General features: G+C 43.8%; 1 long non-coding RNA gene across 1 annotated transcript in view; it reads right to left on the bottom strand.

Annotated features, from left to right (window-relative positions):
* Positions 1-6,271: 6,271 nt before the first annotated feature.
* Positions 6,272-19,323, bottom strand: part of LOC111529383 — a 21,364-nt gene continuing 8,312 nt past the window's right edge. The window contains exon 5 of the long non-coding RNA XR_002727412.1: positions 6,272-6,993. This is a non-coding gene — a long non-coding RNA (uncharacterized LOC111529383). The remainder of the gene's footprint in view (positions 6,994-19,323) is intronic.

Here is a 19,323-nt window from a genome sequence, read left to right as displayed (position 1 = left end):
ACATCACCTGAATGATGGACCCAGTCAAGTGTCGCAATGGCCCACATGGGCAGAACACTGGCAAGACAGTCACATAAGCTGGCAGTGTGGCCCAGTAATATGTCACAGTTCCCTCTGTGGGAAGCACCAAGGCAGGAGAGGAGAGTCATCTTATCTAAGTGAAAGGCCCAGCAATATGTCACAATGCCTTCTGAAAGCAGGGCCAGTGCAGCAGAGTAATGTAACCTTGGTGCTGGGCAAAGTGATATGTCACCATCTTCCCTGTGGGCAGAACCCAGTAAGATGCAAATAATAAAATCACCTCGGTGCTGGACCCAGTGATAGGTCACAATTACCCCTGTGAGTGGAAACCAGACAGGAGGAGAGTCACATAACCTTGGTGATGGCTGCAGTGATATATCACAATGTTCTATGTAGCCAGGAATCAGGCAGGAGAGTAACATCACCTGGGTTCTGAACCCAGAAATACATCACAATTGCCCATGTGGGTAGGGGACAGGCACAAGAGTCACATAACATCCATAACAATCCCATTTGTTGGTTGGGGCAGGCAAGAGTATTAAGTCACTCAAATGCTGAGCAGAGGCATACATCACAATCACACCTGCAGGAAGCTCCAGGGATAAGATTAACAATCTATCTTGCACATGCCCTAGTTCTAGGTATAAGAGGCACTGTCCCCTGAATGTTAAGTCTATGCGCATGAGCCACAGTCGCAATGGTGAACTGGATCTCTGCATGAGGGCCTCAATCCTTCCTATGGGCTGTGTCTCTGTAGTGAAGGCACAGCCTTTACAGGTGAGCTGAACCTTGATTTGAGTCACCAGCCTACCTGTAGACCAGATCCACATATAAGTAAGAGTTCATTTTTCAACTTTTACCTGCCTCCTGGTGTGAGATTCAGAGCCTCCACAGTGGGCTATGTCTATGGGAAGAATGACATCTTTTCTGTCAGCTGGGTATGAATACAAGTGTCACTATCTCATATATGTGCTGTTCCCTGTTATGACACTCTCTGTACCACCCAAGAGCTTTATACAATATGCATGAGAGTCACAATTTACTCTAGAATCTTCGTGCTGGTATGGAAATATTATTCTACCTGTGGCCCTAAGCCCAAGTATTAGAGTCAACATCTCCTTAATTGGCTGGGTCCATATAGGAGAATTTTTACCTGCCTACAAGCTGGGTTGATAAATGAGTCACCATCCAAACTGTGGCCAGATGTTCACATATGGCTGTCAGAATTCCAACTATGAACTGCATTCATGTGTGAGATTTAGGAACTCACCAGGAGGCTCTGTGTGTGAGACTGACACGCCTAACAGTTGGAAGGGTGTCCATATGAGAAACAATCTCTCTCTTGTGTCCTGGGCCCTGTAATGACACTCCCCGTACCACTGCAGGGCTTTACACCATATGTGAGAAAGTGATGATTTTCTATGAGCTCTGTACAAAGAGGACTAAGCCTAGCTGTAAGAGATGGTGTCTCTCTCTCTTTTAAAAGAAATAAATGATTTTTTAAGTTCTTGGGTACACGTGCAGAGTGTGCAGGTTTGTTACATAGGTAAATGTTGTCATGGTGATTTGCTGCACTTATCGGCCCATAACCTAGATATTAAGCCCAGCATCCATTAGCCATTTTTCCTGATTTTCTCCCTCCACCTGCTTCACCAGACAGGTTCTAGTGTGTGTTGTTCCCTATTGGTGTCTATGTGTTCACATGGCTCATTTCCCAGTTACAAATGAGAACACGTGGTGTTTGGTTTACTGTGCCTGTATTAGTTTCCTGGGGATAAGAGCTTCCAGCTCCATTTATGTCTCTGCGAAGAAAATGACCCTGTTCTTTTTTATGGCTGCATAGTATTCCATGGTGTATATGTACATTTTCTTTATCCAGTCTATCATTGATAGGCATTTGGATTGATTCTGTGTCTTTGCTATTGTGAATAGTGCTGCAATGAACATACCTATGCATGTATCTTTGTAATAAAATAATTTATATTCCTTTGGGTATATACCCAGTAATGGGATTGCTGGGTCAAATGGTATTTCTGGTTCTAGGTCTTTAAGAAATTGTCAAAGTGTCTTCCACAATGATTGAACCAATTTACATTCCCACAGTGTAAAAACATTCCCATTTATCTGCAGCCTTGCTAACATCTGTTGTTTCTTGACTTTTTAATAACTGCCATTCTGACTGATATGAGATGGTATCTCATTGTGGTTTGATTTGCATTTCTCTAATGATCAGTGATGTTAAGCTTTTTAAAAAATGTTTGTTGGCCACATAAACGTCTTCTTCTGAGAAGTCTCTGTTCATGTCCTTTGCCTAATTATTGATGGAGTTTCTTTTTTTAAAAAAAAATGTGTTTAAGTTTCTTCTAGATTCTGGATATTAGATGGTCACACGGATAGATTACAAAACCCTTCTCCCATTCTGTAGGTTGCCTGTTCACCCTGACAATAGTTCGTTTTTCTGTGCAGAAGCTCTTTAGTTTAATTAGATCCCATTTGTCATTGTTTGCTTTTGTTGAAATTGCTTTTGATGTTTTTGTCATAAAATCTTTGCTCATGTCTATGTCCTGAATGGTATTGCCTAGATTTTCTTCTAGGATTTTTATAGTTTTGGGTTTTACACTTAAGTCTTTAATCTATCTTGAGTTAATTTTTGTATAAGGTGTAAAGAAGGGGTCAAGTTTCAATTATATGCTTATGGCTAGCCAGTTCTCCCAGAACCACTTATTAAATAAGTAATCCTTTCCCCATTGCTTGTTTGTTTAAGTCTGTCAAAGATCAGATCGTTGTAATGTGCTGTCTTATTTCTGAGTTTTCTTTTCTGGTTTCATTGGCCTATGTGTCTGTGTTTCTACCACTACCATGCTGTTTTGGTTATGAGAGATAGTGTCTCTTTTATTGGCTGGTTCAAGGTAACAGAGTCATCACCACAGCTGTGAACTGGGCCAAGGTGTATTTCACAATCTTACCTGTGAATCGGGAGCATGTAAAAGGGTCACATCAGCTGGGTGCTAGGCCAGGAATATTTCACAATGCTCCCTTTGGGCAAGAACCAAGCAAGAGAGTAACATCACTCAGTTTCTGGGCCCAGCAATATGTCACAATTTTCTCTGTGGGCAGAGCGCAGGCTGAAGAGAAGAGCCATATCTCCTAGGTGATGGATGGAGAGATATGTCACAAGGTCCCCTGTGGTAAGGGCCCAGGCAATATCTTTCTATCTCCTAGGTTTTGGGCCCAGTGATATGTCACAAATACTCAAAATATGCAAAGCCAAGGCTAAAGAGAAAGTCATATCACCTAAGTGCTGGGGCCAGCCACATATCACAATACATAATGTATTCGGGGCCCAGGCAGGAGGCAAGAATCACATCACCTAGGTGCTGGGCCCAGAAATACATCACAATTCTTTCTTAGGCAAACCCAAGTAGATGAGTAGGTTTATATCACCTATTGCTGGAACCAGCAATATGTCATAATACCTTTTGAGGAAGCAGCTTGGGCAGGAGAGTCACATTACCTTGGTGAGGGGCTCAGAGATATGTCACAATATTCCCTTTGGATAGGGTTTGTTTGGATGAACGGAGGCAAGATGGCGCACTTCCGGGTTCTTCATCACCAACTTTTCCCATGTGCGCAAAAATGCAGCCGGCGCCCAGGAAGGTGCAGATCAACCGGGCATGTGCCAGGTGACATCAATCCGAAGAGACCAAGATTTACCTGGCCGCACCTATGGAACGCCCCCTGACATGCCCGTGTCCCGTTTATTGCCCTCCCACTCCTAGAAAAGCCGCTCCCGGCAGATGCGCCACATGGATTTCCTCAGCCCCCACTCCTGTCGGGACTGCATCAGGAACTCCCCCGGAGAGCTCCACCCGGTGACTCTCTTGGCCTCCTTTGCCAGAGGCCGACAGACCTCACCCTCCACACCTTCTTCCCTGAAGCTAGGTGACCAAAAATAAATTTGCAGTTTTGCTCCTAGCCTTGCCTACTCGCTGGTTCTTTTGTGCTCGCTCTGGTGGTCTTAGAAAAACAAATCAGGGCTTAGAAAGAAAAGTTACATAACCTAAAGATTATGCCCAGCTCTATGTCATCATCGGCCCAGAGGGCAGGGCTCATACATGAGAGAAGAGTCACATCACATAGCTGCTGGGCAAAGCAATGTGTGACAATCCCCAATGTGGTCAGGTTTAAGAAAAAAGAGGAGAGTCATATTATTTAGGTGATGAGCCTAGAGGTATGTCACAATAATTCCTGTGGGCACAGGCCAAGCAGAAGAGTCACATCATGTGTTTGCTGGGCACAGTGATGTCACTTTCATTTCTGTAGGCATGGCACAGGCAGGAGAAGAGTGCCAACATCTCAGTGCTGGGCCTAGAGGTATATCACAACCTTTCTTATGGGCAAAGTTCAGGTAATAGAGGAGAGCCACATCAAATAGGCAATGGGTCCTTAGGTATGTCACAATAGCTCTGAAACAACATCCAGGGAGAAGGCTCACATCACCTTGGTACTGGGTCACAATGCTTTCTGAGGTCAAGGCCGAGACAAACGAGCTATGTCACTTTGGTGTTGAGCCCAATAATATGTCACAATGTCCTCTGTAGGCAGAACCTAGGAAGAAGAGGAGTCATATCAGCAAGGTGCTAGGCTCAGTGATATGTTACAATTCCACTTGTAAGTAGAAACCATGCAAATAAAGAGAGTCTCATCACCTGGGCCCTGGGTGGAAAGATATGTCACAATGCCTTCTGTAGGCAGAGCACAGGCTGGGGGATTAAATCCCCCACAGGGGCCCAGTGGCCCCTGTGGGCAAGGCATAGGGAAGAGAGTCATATAACCTAAGTGTGAAGAACAGTTATATGTCAAAATTCTTCCAGTAGGCAAAACTAAGGCAAGAGAATAAATTCACATCAACTAAGTGCTGGGTGCAGCAATACATCACCATTCAATCTGTCGGCCGAGCCCAAGCAAGAGAGTAAAACTGCTCAAGTGCTAGGCTGAAGAGTATGTCACAATCGCAGCTGCAAAAAGGTCCAGGCATGAAATGAAGAATCCTGCACATGTCCAGGTTCCAGGAATGACAGGCACCACCTCCTGTATGTTGGGTCTAAGTGTGTGACCCACAGTCTCAACACTTGACTGAATCCATCCACAAGAGCTTCAATCCCTCCTGCAGACTATGTCCTTTTAATGGAGTCAAAGCCTCACAGATATGCTTATCTTGTTCTGAAGGTCACCTACCCACCTATGAACCAAAGCCATGTATGAGTTAATTTTTCAACTTTTTTTAGACGTGAGATTCAGAACCTCAACAGTGGCCTGTGTTCATGTAGAAGAATGACAATTTTACTGTTGGCTGGGTGCATATATAAGTGTCATAATCTCACCTGTGTGCCATGCTTTGTTAGGACACCCTCTGTAACACCTGAGGGCTTTATACAATATACATTAAAGTCACAATCTGCTCTAAGACTTTTGTGTTTATATGAACCCATGATTCTACCTGTAGCCCAAAGCTCATATAAGAGTCAACATCTCTCCAATTCGATGTGTCTACATAGAACAGATCTAAGCTGCCAGAATTAGAAATGAGTTGCCATTTCAACTGTAGCTGGATGTTTACATGTGACAATCACAGTCCAAACTGTGAGCTGCGTCAACATGTGAGAATAAGGACCTCCCCAGTGGGCACTGTCTATGTGTGTGAGGGTGACAATATTAACAGTTTGTGGGGTGTACATATGAGAAACACAACCTCACTTATTTAGTATGCCCTGTGATGACACTCTCTGTACCACTTGAGGGCTTTATATGATATGTAAGAGTGGTAACTTTTTATGACCTTCATACAAAGAGACTTATCATCTTACTTTCTTTCCTAAGTCTAGCTATGGAAGACAGTATCTCTTCTATTGGCTGGTTTGAAGTATGAGAGTAATCAATACACCTGTGAGCTGGCTAAAATGTATGTCACAAGCCCACCTGTGGGCTGTGAGAAGAATCATACCATGTAGGTTTTTGGCCAAGGATATGTCACAGTCTTCCCTTAGGGCAGAAATCAAGCAGGAGAGTCATATCACCTAGGTGCCCAGCCACAGATATGTTACAATCCTCTCCTGAAAGCAGAGCACACGCAGCAGAGTCATAGTGAAGTGGCTTCATTGTCTGGGGAAACACCTGAAGCTTGTTGTGCTGCTTTGAGAAGAGTAATGACTCGAACACACACACGGAATGAGTTTAAGGAGCAGAAAGTTTAATACACAAAAGACAGGAGAGAGAGGGAGAGAGCCTCCTCCTGCGGAGAAAGTAGGTCACCATAGCAGGTTTCCAGGTTTGGAGCAGAATGTGATCAATTTTATAGAGAGGCTTGAGGAGGTGGTGATTGATTTATACATGGCCCAGGAAATTGGTTTGACCAGGTGTGGCATTTACTTAGCACACAAGGAAACTGGCCCTCCCACACTAATCTCATTATGCAAATGTGGCCTCTACCTGGCCGGTACCATGACACCCACACGCATGGTGACAAAGTATACGGAGAGGGAATCACCATTTTGAGTGTACTTGGCTTTTAGTATAGCTGCCGGCATTTATACATGCTAACTTCCAGCTTGCTTATCTATGCTTGCAGTTTGACTTTTCAGTCTGCTTTCTTTTAGAAAAGAAATGGTTTTTTGGTTGCTTTTCACTGAAGGAAAATTCCACCAAGAACTCTTTTACCCTTGCTAACTGCCTAAAATAATTTTTTTAACTCCTATATATATTTAACTCCTACATTATTCACCCCTCAGAAGATGGTATTCTAACTGCTATTGAGGGTGTTGGACAATGAATCTTTCTGGCTGCTTCCTGCTGAAAAGGGGTGTCGTGTGGGGGAACAGCAGCTGAGACTCCTCCTGAGGTTTATTTAAGTGTTCTCGGAAGAATGACATGTCCACAGGTGGTTCTGTTTGCAGCGCCATTTGGAGTTTTCTTCTAGGTAAAAAGAGATAAATTTTACAAGAAGTTTTAGAATATAGGGTTTTAACATTGGTATTAAGATTATTATTATTAGTGAGAGTATTATAGGTCATAACTATGACAGTAGAGTTTGATGCCTGTTAGTTATTTCAATAGATTTGTAATAGGGGTAGGCCTCCACTAGATGTTGCTATACATTACCAGAAACATTAATATAAAAGTAACATTTTTCTTTGAGAAACACATACATTTATTCCCTTGGCTTGCCATCAGGAGATAATTTTAGGTTCAGGCAATTTTTTTAACTTGCAATATGATTGAGAGAAATACGCTATTCAGTGGCTAAAGTAACTTAAGTGTTAATCTTGGCAATTTCTTTCCTTTATTAAGTTCATTCATGACTCCACAGATTATCTTACAACATTCTTAAACTTTCTGACTTGTCTTAAATATCCTTCCTTCTAAAACCAGACTTTTTAGGATAAGAATTTACCATACAAGCCTTGCTTATAAATTCTCTCTTATTTATAACCTTCTTTCCATAGCTTAGAGTGCATCATATTGCCAATCTTTAATAAAAAGTCCTATCAAGCTCAGTGATAGTGTAACTTTCATGCTTATTTCTTGTCTGTAACTATTACCCTTGCTATAAGGATAATAATTAAGCAAAGCAATCTTGACTAAATTTTTCCTACAATTATTCAATTATTATTCCTGCTATAAAAATGATAATTAGGCAAAGTATTATGGCAATTCAAATTTTACAAGTAGAATTCCACACTGTGAGTGTCATAGTATATAGTTCTACTACAAATAGTAGAGTGAGTTTAGCAGCTCCCACAAGAGTGATGTAGTAGATAATTTTTATTTATAAATTTTATTCGCCAAGATATAGAATTTCCCTTTGGGGTTCTATGAAGTTATGAATGCAATCCTATGAATACTTAAAATTTTCTTGTAAATATGTGTTAAAAGAGAAGTTTTAATAGTTGATGGCAATCTTGGAGAGGAAAAATAGAAATGACAAAAAGTATCCGATGAGGTAGCAGTGAGTAAGATGAGTAGCCCTCAGTTACTTATCTTTTATGATTTTCAGCTTAAGATTTTCTATTTCTTCACACTGATATTCAGGACATTCCTCTGGGCTTGTAAGGGGTTGCTCTCTCAGTTCTTCAGGCCTTGACTTGAGTGTGATGTATCCAAGAGTTGATATCTGTAATTTTTTTTTTTTTTTTTTTCTGAGATGGAGTCTTGCTCTGTCACCCAGGCTGAAGTGTAGTGGTGTGATCTTGGCTCACTGCAACCTCAGCCTCCTGGGTTCAAGTGTTTCTCCTGCCTCAGCCTCCCAAGTAGCTGAAATCACAGCCCCGCATCATGCAGCCCAGCTAATTTTTGTATTTTTAGTAGAGACGAGGTTTCACCATGTTGGCCAGGCTGGTCTCAAACTCCTGGCCTCAGGTTATCCGCCCACCTTGGCTTCCCAAAGTGCTGGGATTAGTCGTCAACCACCACGTCCAGCAGATACCTGTAACTTTTATTGCCAAGGGAAGAGGGGGTTGAAAAAAGAACAGTGTAGGGCCCTTCCCAGCTTGGGCTTAAGGAAAGAGAGACAGAGGCGTGAGATTTACTAATAGCAAATCTCCTGGGTTAAATAAAGGTGGTCCAATTTCTTGGGGTTAGGCTACTGCTAGTTGTGTTAATTTTTGTTGGAAGTGAGCTAGAGAGGTTACATACTTAACCAAATTAAGTTTTCTGTTTTAATAGAAAAATCATTGGTAAGAAAAGGCCATTTATAGAGCTTAGACCTAATTTTGTTTTTGTTTGTTTGAGACAGAGTCCCGCTCCGTCTCCCAGGCTGGAGTGCAGTGGCACGATCTCGGCTCACCGCAAGCTCCGCATCCTGGGTTCACGCCATTCTCCCACCTCAGCCTCCTGAGTAGCTGGAACTATAGGTGCCCGCCACCATGCCCGGCTTATTTTGTTTCTGTATTTTTAGTAGAGATGGGGTTTCAACGTATTAGCCAGGATGGTCTCGATCTCCTGACTTTGGGATCCGCCTGCCTCGGGCTCCCAAAGTGCTAGGATTACAGGGCTGAGCCACCATGTCCGGCCTAGACCTAACTTGGAAGGCATATTTCTTACCCAAAGTAAGGCCACGGGAAGAAGAGTGACAAGTTTTTTGAGGTGTCTCTTGATAATATTATTTGTTCTCTACCTTTACTGAGAATTGGGGTTTTAAAGTACAATGGAGATGATATTCTATGCCTAGCACATTTGAGACCCCCAAGTGACAGCTGCCTTAAATGAGGGGCCATCGTCACTTTGCTTAGGTAGACCAAAGCAGGGAGTTTGTTTGTTTCATCTTTTTCTGAGACAGAGTCTCGCTTTGTCACCCAGGTTGGAGTGCAGTGGTGCAATCTCAGCTCACTGCAACCTCTGCCTCCCAGGTTCAAGCAATTCTCCTGCCTCAGCCTCCTGAATAGCTACAGGTGTGCACCACCACGCCTAATTTTTTTGTATTTTTAGAAGTGACGAGGTTTCACCATGTTGGCCAGGCTGGTCTCAAACTTCTGAACTCATGATCTGCTTGCCTCGGCCTCCCAAAGTGCTGGGACTACAGGCCTGAGCCACCGCACCTCGCTGGAGTTATTTTATTAATTAACACTTTTATTATCTCAGAGGCCTTTGGGCATGGAAATGCTTCCACCCGGTTAGCAAAAGTATATACCCATAACAGAAGATATTGGATACCCTTTGTCTTTGGCATGTGAGTGAAGTCTATCTGCCAGTCTTCCCCTGGATAGCTTCCTATTTTGGGGGTTTTAGGAGGAAGGAGCCACCTATTCAGGGAATTATTTTTAAGACAGACTTCACGGGAATTAGCAACCTGTTTGACTGTTTTTAGTAAGTTCTCTCCTGAAAACAATTAAAGGAAGGAAGGTAATCCAAACAGTCATTTAAAAATATGATTAGTATGGCTACTGTTCTTGAAGACTCAAATGTGAGGCTTACTGGGGAGAAGATGAACCCCCCGCAATACACACATTGGCCATGCTTTAAAACCAGTTTTCTTTCATGGAGGACCTAGTCATTACATGGGGCTGAGAGAGGTTTTGGAGCAACTGAAAATTTCGGGCCAGGGCACACCCTGGTGTTATCCAAAGGCTTCTGGACTAAAGCCAGCCTCTGACCACCCATCCAGGGGTTAGCAAAGAGAATCTCCAACTATCCTGTTACTAAATTTCTCCTTTCCTATCTGCAGTCACCATGTCTTTTATCTTCTCTGTGTATGCAATGTGCGGGACTTTTTACAATTCAGGGAAACAGTTCTGTTAGGAAACATCGGCAAATACCATAGTAACCCAATAAGCATATGTCTGTAACACAGCCTCTGGTGAGCACATGGTATATCTAAGCCAACAGCACCCCCTAGTGGAAATAGAAATTCTCTCCATGAGGCACATTGTCAGTCTTCTGCAATACACTGTAGCTTCCCAATTCTCTTTTTGCACCACTAAAAAATCAGGCTCTATGCCCTTCTGTGAGTGAGAAAACGCTGCCTTTAACAATTAAGAGTAAAATGTCCTCCATAGCCAAATTTTAGTTTCAATACTGTCCTATCAGCAGAAAAATGCCATTAGGTCCCTACTGTTCTTTAAGGCACCTATTCTGTCTTTAACTAAAATAGTACTTAATTAGTAAGGGGACTTTACATCCAAAAGTTAACCAGAATCATTTTCTAAGGGTAAATGATTTAGCATGGGGCATAAGAGTAGGATACAGAGTTCCATCTAGCACAATCCCTCCATTAAATGAGCCTTACCCAAAGGCAACTATTACATACTCTTTCCCGAAATCCATTTTTTGGGGTGGCACACAGATCACACAAGTCTAGAAAGTCAAAGGGAAATCACAAGTGGACAAATAAGGCTATGTGGGTAATTGTAGCTAAAACCCATCACCTAGTTCATCTGGTTTCATGGCTTGGAGAGGTCACACCCACAACCATGAGTGACACATTTAACATGGTGCCAGGAACCAAGGAGAGAAAAGAGTAGAGGTGACACTCCAACTGTTTTCCCCTTCACCCTTGGTCACACCCCAAAAAAGGGAGACTAAAAGGACTCTTTTATTCTCACTTTTTCTAGATGGGCAACAGACCAACTTCAGCTTGCACCCTTCTAGAGTGCATTCTGTAACACTAGAACTTCTTTAACCTTGGGACTTTGAAGAATAAAGCAACTCAGTTTCTTTTGCACAAGGGCATGGCATTTATACTAAACCTTTGCAAGTGTTGTAAGATCAACCCAGCTTTTTAAAAAGTCATATCAGGCAGGCTTATAGAAAATTATTCACCAGAACTAGAAAAGCAAATTCCAGGGAAGCCATCTGAGAATCCCCCTTATTGAGAGCCACCTCAAGTTCTCTTATTACAAGACCTTAGCCAAATAAAGGAAGACATAGGCTGATTTTCTGATGACCCCCAATAAGTATACAGAAGCTTTCCAAAATTTAACTCAGGTGTTTCACCTCACATGGAAGGATGTTACGCTGCTCCTAAACCAAACCCTAACTGCAGCTGAAAAGCAGGTAGCTCTACAGGAAGCAGGGAATTTCAGAAATGAACAATATGTAGCCTATAATGCACTCAGGTATGAGAGGAGAGTCACATCACATAGGAGCTGGGCCAAGCAATATGTAGCAAATCTCCACTGCAGACAAGTCTGAAAAAATGAAGGGTCACATCAACTAGGTGATGAAATCAGAAATATAGTAAAATGATTCCTGTGGGCAAAGATCGAGCAGAAGAAATTATACCACGTATGTGATGAGCTTAGTAATACACCACTCTCCCTTCCTTAGGCATGATTCAAGCAAAAGAAAAGTCACATTACCTAGCTGTTAGGCCCAGAGTTATGTCACAATCTCTATTATAACAGAAGCCCAGGTAAGAGTCACATCAAATAGATGACGGTCCCAGAGGTATGTCACAATGCCTCTTGTTAGCAGGGTACAGGCATACCAACTCACATTACCTCGGTGCTGAGTTCAGCAATATGTCACAATGCCTTCTGAGAGCAAGGCCAAAGCAAAAGGGCAACATCACCTTGTTGTTGGGCCCAGTGATATGTCACAATGTTCCTTGTGGGCAAAACCTAGAAAGTCACATCAGCTAGGTGCTGGGCCTAGCAATGTTTTGATACACCCTGTAAGGAGAAACCAGGCAGAAACAGTCTTATTACCTGTGTGATGAGCAGAAAGATATGTCATAATGCTCTCTGTAAGCAGGGCCTAGGCAAGAGTTATATCACCTGGGTGTGGACCCAGCAATATGTCACAACAGCCCGTGTGGGCAAGGCACAGGCAGGAGAGCCACATAACCTGGGTGGTGGGTGCAGCAATATATCACAGGGTTCCCTGTGGGCAGTGCCAAGGCAGGAGAATAGATTCACATTAGTTAGGTCCTGGGTTCAGCAATGTTTCAATCCAATCTGTGGACTGAGCCCAGGCAGAAGAGTTGAATCACTCAGGTGCTGGGCAGAGGCATATGTCACAATCACAGCTGCAGGAATGTTCATAAATGAGATTAACAATCCTGCACATGTCCAGATTCCAGGTATGAGAATCAACACCTCTTTTAAGTTGGGCCTAAGTACATGATTCACAATCTCAACAGTGGACTAGATCCATGGGCAAGAGCCTCAATTCCTCTCACAGACTGTTTTCTTAGTGGAGTCACAGTCTTTCAGGTATAGTGAATCTTGGTCTGAGAGTCAATAACCCACCTGTGGACTGAAATAAACAATGTTCAACTTTTGGCACTTTTTTATTGTGGGATTCAGAATCTCAACAATGGGTTGTGTTCATGTGGGAGGGTGGCAATCATTACTGTTGGCTGGGTATGCTTATGAGTGTCACAATTTCACCTGTGTCCTGAGGTCTATTAGAACATTCTCTGTCCTACTTGAGGGCTATGTACTGTATGCATGGGAGTTACAATCTTGTCTGAGACCTTCATGCTGGTATGGACCCATAATTGTACCTGTGGCCCTAAGCCCAGGTATGAGAGTCAACATGTCTCCAATTGGCTGAGTCCAGATAAAAAATGCCTTACCTACCTGTGAGCTGGGTTTAGAAATGTTTCACCATTTCAACTCTGGCTGAATGTTCCCATATGACAGTCACAATTTCAACTATGGACTGTGTTTGAGATTAAGAACCTCATCAGTGAGCTCCGTCCTTGTGGGAGGGTGACAATACTAAGGGTTTTTAGGTAAGCATATGAGAAACACAGCGTTACCTGTGTGCTAGGCTCTGCAATGACACTTTCTGTACCATTCAAGACTTTTACACAATATGCAAGAGTGGCATTTATAATCTTTATAAAGAGGAGGCCCGTGAACTCACCTATTTGCCTAAGCCTTGCTAAGAGACACAGGATCTCTGCTATTGGCTGGTTCAAGGTATGAGACTTATGCCATCTGTGAGCTGGGCCAAGATAAATGTGACAATTACACCAGTGGATAGGGAATAAGTCGAGTCACATAACCTGTTTTTTGGAGCCAGGAATATGCCATAATCTTCCTGGAGGCCAGGGACTAGGCATCACCTGTTTGCTGGGCCCGGGAACATATCACACTGCTTTCTGTCAGCCAGGCCCAGGCAGGAGAGACACATCACCTGGTTGCTAAGCCCAGTAATATGTCACAATTTTCTTTGCGGGCAAGGTGCAGGCAGAAGAGGAGAGATACATTTCCTAGGTGATGGATAAAGAGATATGTCACAAGGCCCCATGTGAGCAGGGCCCAGGTGGTACTCCCATTCCCTACATGTTGAGCCCAGCGATATGTCAGAACACCCAGAATACACAGGGTCCAGACAATATAAAAATGTCACATTAGCTAGGTACTGGCCCTGCGAAACACCATAGTATTTTTATTTTTTGCCAGCGCCTAAGCAGTAGAGGAGTCACATCACCTAGTTTCTGGGTCCAGCGATACGTCACAGGACATGGACCAGGCAAAAAAGTAAAATTATTTATGTGAAAGACCCAGAGATATGCTACATTGTCCTCTGTGTGTAGGGATAACAGAGAAGAAAAGTATTACATAACCTAGGTGCTCATGCCACCTGTTTCACAATCACCCCAAGTGGCAGGGCCCAGTCATGACAGTCACATCACATAGGTTCTGGACCAAGTGATATGTCACAATATTCTCTCTGTACAGTTTACAGGAAGACAGTCACATAATCTAGCTGATGGGCTTAGAGACATGTCAAAATAACCCCTGTGGGCAGGGACCAGACAGAAGGATTACCTCACCTGTGTGCTGGGTTTGGCAATAAGCCATCTTTCTTCTGTGGGCATGACCCTGTCAGAAGAGTCACATCACCTAGGTTTTGGTGCCAGAACTATGTCACATTTTTCTTATGGGCAAAGCCCAGGTAAGATGGGAGAGTCAAATATGTTACAATGCCCTCTGTGAGCAAGGCTCAGGCAGGAGACTCACATCACCTGGGTGCTGGGCCCAGCAATATGTCACAATGTCTTCTGAAAGTAGGGCAAAGGCAACATTAATGTCACCTTAGTGTAGCGCAAAGTGAAATGTCACATCTTCATGTGGGTGGGCCTTAGAAAGATGGGAAGAGTCCCATCAGCTAGGTGCTGTACCCAGCAATAGGCAAAAATATCCCATCTGAACAGAAACCAGACAGGAGTCATATTACCTGGGTGATGAGTGCAGAGATACATCACAATGTCCGTGTAGGCAAGGCCGAGGCTGAAGAGTTACATTACATGGGTGTTACACTAAGCAGTATGTCACAATGGCCCAGGTGGCCAGGGAAAAAATAGAAGAATCACATAAGCTGAGTTTTGAGCCCAGGGACACGCCAGTGTCCCCCATAGGCAGAGACATTAAAGAAATGGTGACTTACATCACTTGGATGCAAGGCCCAGGGATATTCCACCATCTCCCCTGTGGGCAGCACCAAGGCAGGAATATGGAGTCACATGTGCTGGGTTCAGTGATATGTCACAATTGCAGCTATGGACTGGGCCCAGACTTGAGAGTCAAATCACTCAAGTACTGAGCAGAGACATATGCCACAATCACACCTGCAGGATGGTTTAGAGATTAGATTAACAATCTCACACATGTCCCAGTTTTAAATCTGAGAGTCAACACCTCCTGTATGTTGGATCTAATTACAAGAGTCACAATCTCAATGGGGCACTCAACTTGTTTATGAGAGTGAGGTTTTCCTTCAGACTATGTACCCTTACTGGAGTCACAAGACTCACAGATGTGCTAAATACTGTGAACTGAATCCACATATAAGAGTCAAGTTTCCAGGCTGGGGGTGGTGCCTCATGTCTATAATCCCAGCACTTTGGGAGGTCAAGGCAGGACTTGAGGCCAGGAGTTTGAGAGCAGTCTGGGCAACATGGTGAAACCCTGTCTGTAGTAAATATACAAAAATTAGCTGGGCGTGGTGGCACATACCTGTAATTCCAGCCACTCAGGAGGTTGAGGCACGAGAATTGCTTGAACCCAGAAAGTGGAGGTTGCAGGAGCTAAGAGTGCACCACAGCACTCCAGCCTGTGTGTCAGAGTGAGTGAAACTCTTAAAAAAAAAAAAAAAAAAAAAAAAGTCGAATTTCCAACTTTTGACTGTTTTCATGAGAGACTCAGGACCTCAACAGTGTGCTGTGTTCACGTGTAAAGACAACAATTCCTACTGTTGGCTGGGTGTGTATAAGAGTGTCACAATTTTGCCTGTGTTCTAGGCTCTCCCAGTACCACACGAGAGCTTTCTACAGTATTAACGAGAGTTGCAAACCACTCTATGACCTTCATGATGGTATACACCCATGAATGTACCTGTGTCTCTAAACCCAGGTATGAGAGTCAGCATCTCTATCACTGGCTGGTTCCACATAAAAGAGGACAGGCATGGTGGCTCATGCCTGTAATCCCAGCACTTTGCGAGGCCGAGGCACGTTGATCACTTGAGGTCGGGAGTCCGAGACCAGCCTGGCCAACATGGTGAAACCCCATCTCTACTAAAAATATAAAAATTAGTCCGGTGAGGTGGGGCACATCTGTAATCCCAGCTATCTAGGAAGCTAAGGCAGGAGAATCAATTAAAGCCGGGAGGTAGAGGTTACAGTGAGCTGTTATTGAACTACTATACATCAGCCTGGGTGACAGAGTGAGATTTTGTCTCCAAAAAAATAAAATAAATAAAATAAAAATGAAAAATAAGAGTCCTCACCTGCCTCGGAGCTAGATTAGAAATGAGTCACCATCCCAACTACAGCCAGATGTTCACAAATAACAGTCACAATTTCAACTCCATCCACATGTGAGATTCAAGACCTTACCAGTAGGCTCTGTCCATGTGTGAGGGCAAAATCCTAATGGCTGATAGAGTGTGCATGTGAAAAACACAATCTCACCTGTGTCCTGAGTCCTGTGATGAGACTGTCTGTACCACCTGAAAAATTTATATATGTGAGAGACTGGTAATCCACTATGATGTTCATACAGAGGAGATCCAGGATCTTACTCATTTCCGTAAGTCTAGCTTCAAGAAACAGTATCTCTCCTATTGGCTGGTTTGAGGCATGAGAGTTATCATCTCACCCATGAGCTGAACAAGGATATATTTTACAATCCCACCTGTTGATAGAGAGTAAGCAGGAGCGTGACGTCACCTGGGCACTAGGCCAGGAATATGTCACAATCTTCCCTGATGGCAGGAACCAGTCAGAAAAATAACATCAGCTGGGTGATCAGCCAGGGATAGGTTACAATCCTATTCTGAAAGCAGGGCACAGGCAGCAGAGTCACAGCATCTAGGTGCTGAGCCCAGAGACATGTCACAATGCTCCCTGGGAGCAAGACCCAGGAAAAGGAAGCACATCACCCTGTTCCCGAGTCAATGTTATTGTCACATTCTTCCCTGTGGACCAGGTGCAGGCTATAGAGGAGTCACATCTCCTTGGTGAGGAATACAGAGACACGTCACCAAGGTCTTGAGAGTCATAGGGCTAGAGCCCTGTTTGCAGGGCATAGGCAGGTACCTTCCAAATTCTACATGTTTGGCCCAGTGATATGTCACAGTACTCATATGTGGGGCCCATGAAAGAGGAGAGTCACATCACCTAGGTGCTAGGTCCAGTGATACATCACCATCCTACATTTTGGCAGAGACCAGGCAGAAGGAGAAGGCCACATCACCTAAATCATGAATGTAAAAATATATCATAATACCCCTGTGGGTAGGACCCATGCAGAAGAGTCACCTCGCTTAGGTACTGGACCCAGCCATATGTCACATGCAGTGTGACAGTAGGTAGCTAGTCTGGTATAAGCAGGGCAAGAAAGGGCGCCCCACTCCACACACACCAGAAATGTCAGGTGGTAATCAGGTAATGGGCAGGCAGTTAACTGTCTCGCTAAAGTAATAATTGGTGACAGCTGTTGGCAGGGAACAGCAGTCTCCTAATAGAAAACACCTAAAACTGGTCATCAGTAGCTTCCCAGTGAGATCTCAGGAGTTGGGTGGGTTAGGAGAACCAATGCAAGACCCCAGAAGTATGCCAACACATAAAATCCCAAGAGAAGAGAGTCACATCACGACAGTAATGGCAACAGAGATATGACACACTATGACCCTGTAGGCAGGGCCCAGGCAGGAGAGTTACATCAACTGGGTGTTGGACCAAGTAAAATGTTACAACGGCTCCTGTAGGCAGGGCACAGGCAGGAGAGTCACATAACCCGGGTGTGCTGCCCAGCAATGTGTCACAATGTGCCCTGTGGAAAGCACCAAGGCAGTAGAGGAGACTCACATCACTTGGGTGCAAGGTCCAGTAATCTGTCAAGATGCTCCTGTGGGAAGTACCAAGGAAAAAGAATGGAGTCACATCACCTAGGTTGGGGTTCAGCAACATGTCACAATTTCCATCTGCGGGCTGGGTGCAGGCAAGAGTCTAATCATTCAGGTGCTGAGAAGAGGCATATGTCATAATCACACCTGCAAAAAGGTCTAGGGATGGGATTAACAATCTTGTACATGTCCTAGTTCTTGGTAAGAGAGTCAACATCCCCTGTATTTTTTTTCTAAGTACACAAATCACAATATTAACAGTGGATAGATTTGTGCATGAGAGCCTCAATTTCCCCTGTGGACTGCGTACCTGTAGTAGAGTCACAGCCTCACAAATGTGCTAAATCTTGGTCCTGAGTCACCCATCATTCTGTGAATGGAATTTATGTAGGGGAGTCAATTTCCCGACTTTCCACCACCTTCAGATGTGATATTCAGAACCCGAGCAATGAACTGTTTATAAAAGATGACAATCTTTACAATTGGCTGGGTATGTATACAAGTAACACAATCTGACCTGTGTGCTGGGCCCTGTTAAAAACACTCTGTACCACCCAAGGGCTTTAGAATGTGGTAATCTGTTGGCCAGGTGCGGTGGCTCACACCTGTAATCCCAGCACTTTGGGAAGCCAAGGCAGGTAGATCACGAGGTCAGGAGTTCAAGATCAGCCTGGCCAAGATGGTGAAAGTCCATCTTACTAAAAATACAAAAATTAGCCAGGTGTGGTGGTGCATGCCTGTAGTCCCAGCTACTCAGGAGGCTGAGGCAGAAGAATTGCTTGAACCCAGGAGGCAGTGGTTTCAGTGAGCTGAGATGACACCACTACACACCAGCCTCTCGAGAGAGAGACTGTCTTGAAAAAATAGTAATAAAAAAAACAAAAAAATAAATTTGGTATGAGACCTTCATGCTGGTATGGACCCATGATTGCACCTGTGGACCTAAGAGCAAGTAGAAGAGTTAACATTCCTTCAATTGGCTGGGTTCAGATACGAGAGTTCTCACCTACCTATGAGCTGGGTTTATAAATGAATCATCGCCTCACCTGCAGCAGGACGTTGATATATGACAATCACAACTTCAACTGTAGACCTCATACATGTGTGTAGTTTACAACCTCACCAGTGGGCTCTTTCAATGTGTGAGGGTGACAATCCTAACAGTTGGCAGGGTGTGCATAGAAAAAACAATCTCACCTGTGTGCTGGGCCCTGTAATTACACTATCTGTAACACTTGAGGGCTTTATAAGGTACATGAGTGAGTAGTAATTCTTTTTTTTATTATTATTATTATTATACTTTAAGTTCTAGGGTACATGTGCATAACGTGCAGGTTTGTTACATATGTATACTTGTGCCATGTTGGTGTGCTGCACCCATCAACTCATCAGCACCCATCAATTCATCCTTTATATCAGGTATAACTCCCCAATGCAATCCCTCCC

The sequence above is a fragment of the Piliocolobus tephrosceles genome, chromosome 8, assembly GCF_002776525.5.
Source record: "Piliocolobus tephrosceles isolate RC106 chromosome 8, ASM277652v3, whole genome shotgun sequence".
Classification (NCBI taxonomy): Eukaryota; Metazoa; Chordata; class Mammalia; order Primates; family Cercopithecidae; genus Piliocolobus; species Piliocolobus tephrosceles.
Note: the sequence above shows the minus strand (reverse complement) of the source record. Positions and strands in the feature narration are given on the sequence as shown.